This window comes from Ischnura elegans, chromosome 5 (assembly GCF_921293095.1).
Source record: "Ischnura elegans chromosome 5, ioIscEleg1.1, whole genome shotgun sequence".
Taxonomy (NCBI): Eukaryota; Metazoa; Arthropoda; class Insecta; order Odonata; family Coenagrionidae; genus Ischnura; species Ischnura elegans.
This window is the reverse complement of record NC_060250.1, coordinates 135,703,303-135,716,574: the sequence shown is the minus strand read 5'-3', so window position 1 is coordinate 135,716,574 and position 13,272 is coordinate 135,703,303.

Sequence of the window (13,272 nt, the reverse complement as noted above, 5' to 3'; positions counted from 1 at the left end):
CCCCCCAATTCCGCCCAAACCATCTCCGAACGGGATTTCCCTCAAGATGAAAACTTTTGAGAAGAGGAGGGGTTAGCCTCGTTTGCGACATGGGAAAACACGCTCAAACAAATGACTGATAAGTTTCCCGAGCGCCCCAAGGCAATACTTTACGCAAAGAAGATGTATTTTTCCCGCCACCTCCAAACTCCTCCACCTACCTACAAGACGTAAGCCTCTGGAAGTGTAGGAGCAGGTCAACGTGCCTTGGAAGCTAAAGCATCCCACGGGGGCCATCGCCGATCGAAACCCATCGAGATGGATTTGCCAAGGACCGCCATAAATTACCAGCCGACGTTCTTTCACGCAAGCCGTGACAAATGCACGCATGAGGGCGCGAAGCACGCGAAGCACAGCGGGGCGAAAGGCACGACGCGGAAGGTTGGTACACCGTACACTACCACCATTCACATGGTCAACCCATAGCATGATCCAATTTGAATAATAGCAAGGAATTCGTTGAATGCCCGAGGTTACGATGATAATCATGAATCATTATCTGAGCCAGTTGGGGCATAAACACGCGCTCTGCACACCTCCAAGCAAGGGAAACTCCATTACAATACGTGCTTATATCACTAATGGCGATCTATACTGTTCATATCATAATAGCTATCAAATTATTCCAGCGATTAAGGTAGGTTTGCACGGATTGATCACGAATAATAATTATGGCAGTATTATTCCCCTTTCTACTCTCTTCAATTCACAACAAAGCCTATCTAAAAATCTTTTTCTCTTCCTTCCTCTCCCTCGTCCACCCCTCCCAAATTCTCCCTTCCAACATACTTCTACTTTACCTCTCCTCACCCACCATCTCCAGCACTTCATCTTACATCCTCCTCTTCGTCCACTTTGCTCTCTCCTTTCTTCGCCACACCTACATCAAGAAAGCAAACTGCCTTCTCTCGTCCTCCTTCCTAAGTGTCCACGTGTTCGCATCGCGAAGCGCTGCACTCTAGATCAAACTCTTCACTAGCCTTTTCTTTAAACACTTACTTAACGATCATATCATCAGCTCATTCCTATACATTGATAAAAAACATTTTTCTAGGAGCAATAACTCCGGCATTGAAGAATGTAAAAAAAAACTCTGGGTGTCGTAGTGAACAATATAATGGAAAAGAAACAGAAATTTCACGTTAGGATAAAGCTCCACTAAAGGTTTGTGCGTTATTTTATATAAAAAGACATAATAAGCAATTATAACATTTAATCGGCAGCTATATGATTCATAACGAACAGCTGTTCAATAAAATTTCACTTAAAAAACTTCAGAGACCTTAATTGTCGCAAAATCTTCCGTCAAATACATTTATAGGGTTCCTAATGCCTAGTTATCAAGAATTGGATTATTCACGTTGGAAGTCGATGCTCCAAACATATTATAACACATCATCGAAACGTGCCTTGAATTATGAATCGAAGGTCGAAGAAGGGAAACCCCGTCGATGACATCTGAGTGTCAACCGGGTGTTAAGATCACTGCCGATGCACACGAAATAAAATAACTGAGACGACTGCCAGCAGAGGGGTGCCTGATGGAGTGAATCACCAATTGGCCCTTGACCCTCGGAAGGGATGGGGAGGGATAGTTGCCACTACCACTTAAAAGGATAGCCATCGCCCTTTGGGCAGCTCCTCAAGACTCCTTTCCTCCTGGTGTCATTAGGACTCGTTTTCAGCGAGGAGGCTCGTCTTGCTCAGTGGTCCAGCGATGAGGGCGGGGCTTCCACGCCGCTCCATGGTGACCTTGTAACCCAGTTCATCATCTCCTGCTCGACAGCGGAAGGGAGCTTGGGGGGCCCGTCAAATGCACCCACTTTCCTCCGCTCCATTACCCGCCCTCCTCAACGCACCCCATCAAATACTCATTGAATCAACCCCTTCCCGACCTCTCTGAAGTAACCTGCATTATTATAACCAACCTCATCCTCCCCTTCTACGAGGTTCACCTCTGGCTTCAACCCTATACTGTACACCCACCCTAAGGAAGATTGTCTCATGCCACCGAATTTAAACATCTCATCTCCCTCAAGTGGCCCAGTAGGGTTGCTGGTTCCCACCCCAATCTCAAAGCTGTCATTCATTTCCCCCTGGGACTGCGATCAATGATTTTAACCTCTGCGTTACCAATAACGCTCACGAAGTATTTAGTAATACGTATTAGTAATTGGTCCGATAGCTAACAGAAATTAATCTTCGACCATACTATGTGAGTAATTTGAGAATATTTTCTCATAAATAAACGCAACAAAAATGACAACCGATAAGCGTTCAAATGAAAAAAAGAAGCTTTCAAAACTAAAATACACTTTATTATTAATTTTTACAATACGGAATTTAATTGAAAACTTAATATTTCGGATATGAAACTATTTTCTGCCAGAATTTACTTATTAATGCCAAATGTAGATGAAAAACGTAAGTCTTGAATCTACGGTATAGCTATCTACGATGAGTAATTTCTTCATATGCAGAGGTCGTGCATTGATAGCGCTTTTTGAGTTTAATGTTTAAGTTCAGGATTGCGTTTCATGGTACACTCTCTGCGTCTTACAACTGTTTCTGCGGCCTTGTCATCAATGAGAGAAAAATGATTATGAATAGGAGTAGCATCAAATAACTCTAATCATATGCATTTTGAATTGCAAACCGTGAAATCGCGATACTGAGGAGAAAGGCGCTTTGCAGCACGTAGGATAACCACAGGTGCACATATATTTGATCCTTCGATTTATATTGACAGACACAGGTACCAACTAACCCTGCCACTAGCAAGGCAAAATAAAAGGTGGTTTTAACTAATTAATACTCAAATAATTTTGCATTCACCTATAGTATAAATAAGTAGTAATAAGCTCGAACCATGTGCACTTTAACCTCGATAATCACTTAGTTCTTCGAAACTTGGGTCGATCGCTAAAAATCTAAGAATACCCAATAAACTCTAGAATCCATGCAACAGTCCATTTATGGTTATGTCACCTGTCACGTGGTAATAAAAAAACATCACCATACACCCTTAAGTTGACAAACAATAAGTAGAACTATGATCCTTTCAATTTTGAGTCGTTTGTGGGACGAAAAAGAGGACTTCCAGCTGTTCAAGTGAGGAATGTACGCACACAATTGACTCAAAGGGAAGCTGCACGCACGCCTCGAAGATGCGAGAGTGGAGACATGGAAGGAGAGCGATGACGACGTCTTGTCGCCTGTCCCATTAAGGACTCTTTTAAGTAGGCGAGTGCTAGCAGCGCCCCAGTCGGGGAAAACCACAATTAATGGGGAAACTTTCAGCGAAGCGTCGCTGTCTTCCGGTGTCGCTTCACAACGGGTCCTCGAGATGCTTCCCTCATTATGATGGAACTTTCGAGAGGCTGGTCCAGTGCATGATTTGCGCTTGAGAGCTCTCTTCGCCCACCAAATTATGTGAGGGCACAAGGGCCACTTCAGCTAATGATGGGCAAAGGTTAACTTAATAATGCACACGGAATGGCCACAAGTGAAGCACCCAATACGATGCGGTAAAAGGTGCACGATGCGGCTTACAAAGCGAGAGGAAATTCATTCCATTGACTCATTCCAAGTCCTCCCAATTCCGTGTGTCGCTCGCACACAGTGACTAATGATGTGCACTCGACAGTCATCTTTTCCAAAAACTTTATGCAAACTTGTACAGTAAGTTTCGCCTTTTTAGATTCAAGAATATCGTAACGCTAACTCGAATCAGAAGTACGAATACGGTTGGTGAAAAAGTAAACGTAGAATCAACAACATAAAGCCTTAAATATGTTTCTGAAGGACAAGTTTCCGTAAACATGATGAGCATATGGCAACTCAAATCACAAATTTATTGATAAAACGGTAAATATGATCAGCAATGAAATCCTACGCATTAAGTAGGTATGGTAAACTGAAGCATTAAAATATAAAAAAGATATTACACCAACCATACTCGATGGGAATCCAAATATTTCTGCAATAAATTCCACAACGCAAGGTGGTATAACTATTGTAAATATGGGCAAAAAGATTTCTTCCACTGTTTACCTACTTCATAATCAAAATAGCGATGAAAAAATATCAGAGACAAAACAGAAGTAAGCACGGTGAAACATCAAATCTTACGTCATTTGCTGGATCTACTTTCGTTAGCCCTACAAAGAACTATCACATTACATTATAATTTCAAATTGTGAATTGCTGAAGCCAGAAAATGAGGAGTGCACAGGCAATGCCCACACCCAAGATGAGTAAGGGTCATCAGATCTTGAATAAAGAAACATTTGAGGAAATAAAGTCTTAAATATTGAGTTTATTGTGCAACATATAATTATACAACGGTTCTATAAATGCGTTTCAGATTTAATTAATAAATAAGCTACATACTCCTGGGTAAAACGAAGAAATATTGGCAACATCATAAAGGCAGAGAGGAGAGAATGAATTTTAAATTTAAAATTTTGGTAGCATACCATCATTTCCAAACTGCCTCGATCTTTTGTGAGCTTGATGCCTTTGAGTAAAAAGTAGTGAGGAGCCACTCAGAAAATGTGGAACGATTTGATTCATTGTACTGCAGCGCTAAACGGCTTCAATTGGCACTATCTATAAAAATAAATGAAAGGCAAGAGAGAGAAAAAATGTCGATACGCCCCTCACGAACTAAAAGACCTGAATCAACATTATTGGCCCAAGAGCAGAGATAAGTGCTGCTTCTAAGCCAGCTCTCTCTCTGCAGATAAAACGCATTCGGCAGATTAGCACGGGCAGTTAGGGCGTCAAAGAAGCGGTGTAAATCACTCCAACGACGCCCGCTGAAGATGAAATAGTGAAGTTTTTGGGCGCGTGGAACTCAGAACGCGGAAATGACCACCGACCATCTTGAGAGAATCGTGATCAAAGGCGGGTGCGTCCATGATATCAGGCATTCTACGTCGTAAAGCACAATTCAAGTGCTCTCGTGGATAGACGTCGGTACTATATCGTGGAATTCTCCTACGCACCCACAAAACACAAACTGAATGCACGCAATAACTTCCTGGTGAAAATAAGGGGCGGAATCCGGTACGACATTTTTCTCATTTTTCGAGACTTTCCCCGTTGTTGAAAGAATTCTGTGTCTGCTGGAAAGCTCAGACGAACTTCAATTCATACACTGTTCAAATGAGAAAACACAGAAAGTCTACATCTCCTCCCACTTAAAGAGAGTGACACAAGCAGAGAATAAACGATCTGCAGATGAATAATCGTAAAAAATTGATACCGGTGTATGCACTAAATACCCATCGATAGGAAAAAATCATATTAATTTATACATACACTATTTTTTCTTAAATAACAAAATTACATTGTAAATTTTCTATAAACGGTAGAGAGTTTAACTAGAGTTGAAAATGAAACTAAAAGCACTAATCAATGCCAAAGCACCACTTACTATTTAAAGTAATAATATATTCGACTTAAATATGATTCTTGGCGAGTGCAACTACAGAGACAAAAGTAAGAAGGCTACTCACGAAATTACTTCAAAATTTGGGAATACACAAGGATACTTTCCACCGCTAAATAGCTTTCCTTCGCCTGACGCATGTCAATCAATAAAAGGCTATGGCAAAGTCAAAATCATGCCGGCAATCAAAATTCACGGGCTCTTCGCTTGACAAAAATAGAAGCAATTGAAAAAGTAGGATTTGATGTTTTCCTTTAGAGAAAACTCAGAAATAAGGATTCTTGGGTTTCACGCCCGTCAGGAAAGATTTTACCCGGATGAACGCCTGAGAAGCCTCAATTCAAAAGTATAATGTCTTGAAAAATTACCAATCGTTTTAAATACGTAGGTTGAATATTGAAACAATGCCCTGAATGGCTCGATAGTAAATGCACTCGACACTATATGTTAACAATATTTCTCCAGCATGTTATGAATTAAATTTTCATTCAAAGTAAAAAGATTGTCCACCCGAAAATATGGATTATTCGTTTAGATAATTAATTGTTTTTCAATTCTTATGCCTTAATTGAAAGGATGGAAATGTAAATATTTTACTCCATATGATAGAAAATTAAATCTATAATCACATTTTCCGAATCCAGAGCATGCTGTTTGATACGCATCAAAAGAGAGACCTGCTTACAGCGGGAAACTTAAATATAGAAATTAGGAAAGAATTTATAAGAACCTACAGTTTGGACTATGCTCCTATACGGAAGTGAGGCATGGACAATGACAGCAGCGGAGAAAGCAAGGGTAGAGGCCTTCGAAATGTGGTGCTATAGAAGAATGATGAAGATCAAATGAATGGACCGAGTTAGTAATGAGGAAGTCCTAAGAAGTGTAGGAGAGAGGAAAGGCCTCATGAAAACCTTAACAAGAAGACGGAACAACCTTATAGGCCACATCTTGAGACATGATGGCCTGATGAAGACAATCGTCGAGGGATGGCAAGAATGGAGAAGGAAGACCTGAGTTAGAATGTATGGAATAGGTAAGGAAGGATGTGAAAGAGAAGAAGTTCGCAGGTGGGAAAAGATTAGCTGATAGAGGAATTGTATAATGGACAGCTGTGTCAAACAAATCTTAGGATTGTTGACCAGTGACGATATTAATGATGATGAAGTGTTTCATAGTTAAAGGGAGGCTTTTTGGAAGCGCGTTCAGTGTCTTTCAAAACCTTGGAGCAAAGAACAAGGCTACTGTGAGTACAATTCTAGTGAGTGTGAGAGAGAGAGTGAATAGATAGATGCCCATGTCAGAAGAAGGAAGGAGGCTGCAAGAAGAAGCTGGGACGAGGAAGAGGAAGCCTTCGCCTAGTCGAGGAGTCGCAATGGACGCCACAGGGCAAAGGGATTGGGCCGTGAGCCAATATCGGAACCGAGATTAAACGTCTTCGTCGGAAACATTTGATCTTGGGCGCATTAAACCGAAAACGGTCTTACCGATGTTACCAGGCGCTCTAATTAATGGAATTAGTGGTTCCCTCGGAATCAGACGTTACAGATTCCGGGAATGATTTACAACGGCAAAGCGGAACAAAAAATATCCTCGTAGTCTCACTGACGTTATCCCTGTAATTAGCATTCAGTAAAAGGCACCCCATAGATGATTTACTTCGGGAGATAGCGATGCAGTCCTCGAGTTAGGTCACCTTCATAGAAGAAACAAAGACTTTCTGCAGCAAAAAAATGCATGGGTTCGTTGAGCCAATCAAAGAGATTCTAATAACTCAGCGCTTTTGGGACACGCTTGGTGCCTTCACTCTTCCAGTTAAACAGCGCAACAAAATGAGCGGAAGATTGACACGTTCTCATTATTCACTTAATTTCTCGTGAACAAAACTCATACCGTAGATATTAATAATAATACAACGGGCAAAACGGGTGCATGAAGGTTTGCAAATCATAGAGAGGCTATTCGTGAGAAGCATATTTTACGTGAAACCGTGATAAAATCACCGACACATTTTACAGTCAGTTCTAATGCAGCACATCTTTCAAAAGCTCAAATTGCAATACGCGTTGCAACATAAACATCTCATTATCAAAAACTTCCCCGTGGCAGTAAAACAGTTTTTTTGCAATTATCATCCAGTCCTTCGGTAAACACCGCGATGTATCTGACAATATCTATTCTATGAGGTAAGGTTACTTAGATGAGGCAACTAACACCTCAACCGCAAGTAGATTCCCGCTCCATGAAAAATAGAATTTTTAATATCTCACAGGCCAAAGACAAAATTTAAATGGAATATAAGGAGACAGAGGACTGAGATACACGTCACCACTCCATCTCTTGCGTGAGGCCTGAATCTCATTACTGAGAGATTCCAGCCACATGCTCCTCCCGAGTGAAAAGGTTTAACCCGACGAAATAGATAGTAGCAAAAGGAGTAATAACATGTAAACAGCAATTGGGGCCTTTTGGTACAACGACCTTCGATAGAGCCGTATTATGATGCGCGTATGCAGATTTATACCCCAATATGTTCAATTTATGGAGATAATTGTGAATACGTCACATTTGAAGAAGTTCAACGCACTGGCATAATAATAAAATACAAAATACAAACGTAACTTAACAGTAAATACAATAATTTGTGACATCTTTTGAGGAGTAATCTACTGGTTAATTACATTGCAATTTTCCACGTTACTATTGGGCGATAAAAAGTTTCACTATTACTTCAAAAGTACTTCAATTTATTATCTTCAGTGAAACCTATGTTCTCTTTTTTCAAATGAGCATGTAATACCTAAATGAATTCACCTTTCGCGTGCGTAAGGGTAGCAACATAGATGGTTGAAAAAACCTATATTTAATGTTATCTACGTTAACCAAAGAGGTCCAACATACAACCCGTACATTTGTTAGTGTTCAGGAAATTTATCAGTGACCACGCGCAATGCATTTGGATTATATTTTTGTAAATTGTCGTCGACGACTCAACCAACACATATCCCTTGAATAGAGCCTAAGTAAGAGTTATCACACATATATTTCTCGAGCCAGATTGGGCGATCCTGTGGCGAGCACGAAGGTGGACGAGCGAGGTCGGAAAAATACGGGAGAAGACGAATGGAGAAGGCATTTAAGGGGGTTAGAGGGTCGATTATGAAGGGGTGGGGTGGAATGGGCATGAGTTGTGGAGTCGAGCAAAAGCGACTGGGACGTATAAGTAACATAGGACCCGAGAACCACTTCATATCTCACACCTTCGGATGGCTTGGCCGGAGGAAAGGAAGGAAGAAAAGAAAGCCGTATTTATTTCTCATACATGCCCCTCACCTCCTCCTCCAAAGCATCCAGCGCCGCACCACACTCCACTCCATCGAAGGATAGAAAGATCGATGAACATGCCGACGTGACATCGACATCCATAAAGGAAGGGAAAGGAGGAGTGCGTATAAGTCACTGAAGTTGCAGCGAACTATTGCGAGTGAAGTCCGCTTATGACAACATGACGATCATTCCCCGAGGACGCTCCAACTGACATACTAGCGAACTTGGACACAGGAAAGCAACAAATCTCGTCCCAATAGGCTTAGGAATTCGTGGAGAGAGAAAAATTGCCTCCCCAAATTGAGCCCAGCGCATCAAATTTACGATATGACATTTCGCTGCTTAGTCGAGTTCGTCCGATTGGTTTACGATTCCAGAGGAGTTTCAAACCGCACAGTGAGGTGGGGATTGCTGTAGAATTGCCGCTCGAAGGAGGATATGATTAAGAGAGAGGAATTAAGTAATTTTGTCTACTTTGGATATAAATAGTTTCCACAGGTAAGAATGTATTTTTATTTTAGCGCCCCAGCAACGAAGAAGGAAAATATCGTAAACTTTAGTAAATAAATATAATTAATAAAATAGTAGATACACAAGTCATGCATAAATTTCGACCTAAGATCTTAACTAACCTCATCCACACCCTCCTTAGTAACATAATGTTTAAAAATCTATCAACGATGATTTTTTTCTATCTCTTTGCGAGCCTAATATATTAAAATATATTAGATCTCGATATTTCAAATTGAATTCCAAGGCAGGGTCACATGATAGGTACATGAACTTACACAACTTCGTAAGTAAACGAATGAAAGTGGGAATGAATAGAAAAAGTATATACTGCGCCAAGTTCCATCTAGACTATTCACGCTAAGATACACAAACTCGTACAGCCGACATATCGTGTAACCAGAAGAAAAACTCAGGCAGTGCCTACACAAGACATGGTTAAAATCATAATAGCGGTAAAATATTGCAAACATAATACATTTTCATTTAGCAATTTCCCAAAGAAATATTAAAATAATAACTATTAAAACGATTCTTATGAGCAGATAATAAGCAAGACACTACTCAGTCCGAGCTATTATATTTACAAGTTTTAACTTGAAATAGCAACTTCATTTGTCCGTAATTATTGATTTTAAGCAGGGTTGGTGCTATCGTAATTTTTCTCCAATGCAAAAAATAAGATAAAATTCTCCTGGAGGAATCAGCGAAATTATCCGAAACAACGTTGAGCCCAAGCATAAACGCGTCTGAATTCTAAATGAAATAGTGACAAGAAGGAAGGAAAAAATAGTGGGATTGCTTCGCGAAGATAAATGAAGGTTTTTTTTAAACCATGATGAGAATTAATTTATCAGTGGGAGCGAAAAGCACAGAGCTTTCCACCATGAGCCGCTCGCTTGCCTGCGGAAAACTTTCCATATCACGTCGAAGAAAAATATGGACGCCTCTCCGCGCGTAATCCGTCATTCAACTGACAAATGCGAATGGCTGAGTGAGCCAAAGGATTCCGTCGGAGCCATTTTGTGGTCCACTCGGGGAGGAAGGGGTTGCAAGATAGGTAACGGAAACAAGCGTGGAGGCGAATTTTAAGATGCAGGGAATAGAGAGAGTTGCCAAGGCTAATGAGAGAAAAAATGTGCATTGTACCTAATGGTCATAACGAGGATCAGACTCGAAACTTATGGGCCTGGTGTTGGAATTTTAGTGAACGACTATTAACTCAGCCAAGTGTAGACCATGCATTTAATATCATTGCATCAAGTTCTCTTTGTATTTATAGCACTCCCATTTGGTTCATTATTAAACTGTATTGTAAAAGTATTTTTGTTATAAATACTGTATTGTTCTTCATTAAAAGAAGCAGCTATGGTTTCTGGGAAGATATCCTCAAAAAACTTTTTCTCCAGGGCAACCCAAAATTTTACAGACTTTTTGTGTAAAAACTCTATAATTGGGTCTTTTTAGTGAACATTAGGTTTTGGGAAGTAATTATTATTGTGTTAATTTCACAGTCACAGACAACGTTATAGCTCAACGCACAAGTTATGTATTGTAATGCAATCAGCTAAACGCTTACCCATAAATTAAGATATCTTAGTAGCTTGCCGCATATTTAGTTACATTCGATCGATATCGACAGTTAATGCGTCATTTACAATAGAAAATTGTGTTTTACAGCAAACATAAACTTCTATCTTCGCATTTAATTAGAAATTAAGCACGAATGTAAATGAAAGTTATAACAATGTCTTTATAAGCGAAAAATAAACGAGATAGAATGGTAGGAAAAGTTTTTGCGCCCTTTAAAGCAGATTACACTCAAACTTCAGTGAGTTGAAGCGTAAAAAAATTGACCCATCGAATGGCACACATTTTAAAACGAAAAACTTGAATCATTTGAGCTTTATTCCCCTCTTGGCAATCGTTCAATGGCTAACGAAAAATTTCACTGCACTCATAAGTAAATATTCCAGTCTTCATAAATGAACATCCCATTCAAGCAAGTGACTTAAATGATTGATCGGATTTCATGACTGCGAAAGCGAAAAATGTTCAATCCTGTGATTATAAATACCTTAAATAAATAAAAATCCTACTAAATCATTATTTTTGCATGATTCTCACCTTAAAATATGATATGAGTAACAACTAATGAATGTAATTATTATTCCATACCACCGGTAGAATCAAATTCAAAGAATTGGATATTCATGGAACGAACTCATACTTCGCCCCAGCTAAATATGGCCATCAGCAAAGGATCACCTTCACTTCACTTGCTTTTCACCGGTATTTTTACCAGAAAAAGGTCTTGAGACATATTTTGCCCGACAAAGAGTTATTTTACGAGCGGGTGAAAATCCACAGATGCTACAAAATATGGAGCGAGGATTAGGCGTGTTAAACTAGAAAATAGAAGAAGTGAACATATAAAAAGTTTTACTTTGTTTGAGATTTAAACTCGGATCTCTATAAATGCAACCCAAATGAATTTTAGGAATCTTTATTTTATTAAAATTTCCACAGGATTAAAGAAAATATTGACATTACTGCCCAGCTGCCAGTGAAACGCCAGCTGCCTTTTAAATCAATGAACATTTAGAAATTCTAACTTATGTCTCCCATTTTACTCTCTCTTTCCTGCTACCTCATAAAAAATCTTGAATTTCTTTACATAAATTCCGTTTTATTGCTTAAAGGCCATCTTTGATAACATGTCAAACAACAATATGCATTCACCGCAGAGCCCTCTTTCGCTGTTATCTCCGTCGCAGTTTGGCGCAGGACATCCTTCACAGCCAATTCGGAGCTCTGAGCATATAATGAGGATTATTAACGCGTTTCACGGCCATGTTTTCGTGTTTTGCTGCGTGGTTCATGCGTTTTTTGTATCGCGTTTCTTAATTTGAGCCGGTTTTATGGAAAAAGGTAATTAAAACATAGCCTTTATACAAAATTATCATATTATTATGCAAAAAAACCACACACATTAATAAGCTGCAAAACTGATATAATCCTTTGATCTAAATTTATTTAATTTGATATCGAGATAAAAGATTGATTCCTGCACTCAATGATTCGAAAAGTACTTATCCTATTTTATTTTTTCACGACGATCCGCGAGGTAGTTTTACGCCAACCTAATTCAGGGTCTCCATCCTAATTGTCATTATTTTGATGCAATCCACATCGGCAATCGCTTTTACTAAACCTCATCAAAACGTGTTGAGGAATCATTCGATCACGGCCTCTTTCCCGAATACGAAATTTTTTCCACTCTCACTGCAACTCGGATACGCGTGAGCAGAAGGTTCGCCTTTCGAACCATAATGCACGCATCCAAAGGGCCGAGATAATTTATGCTCCATCGAAAAACACGTACTCAATTACGAAGAGAGGAATTCCCTCTCTCGGGATGTATGAGGTTCCGAACACACTCAGCCTCCTTCGGACCGAGGCGTCGTCATGGCGACGAGGTAATTTGGGCCGTGGCGCGCTCAGCGTTGATGGATGGCCCTATAGCTGGAATGCGAGCGGCGGCGGCGGCGGTTTGAATGGGGAGGCGAGGACGTCGTCGTGCGAGAAAATGCTCCCGACCCACATTAAGAGGCACGCGGCGACGGAAAAGGGGTTCGAGCAAATGAACCTGGGCGCCACTCCAAGCGAAATCGATTTCTAACCCTAAGTCGTGGCATATAGGAAGTATATGTATACTTACTCCATGGTCGTGGTCACCGCCGTGCGACCCCGGGCACATTTGACCACAGCGGATAGACCATTCGACTGATCGCTCATCTAGGCGTACCCAAGTATTCGCACCGAGTAATATGAGTTCATCGATTTTGAGCCCAAAACGACGCAATATGGAAAAACAGAAGAATAATCAGCTCGGTAAATGTTCTTCATTATCACTTGGTCTGCCAAACTTAAGATATACT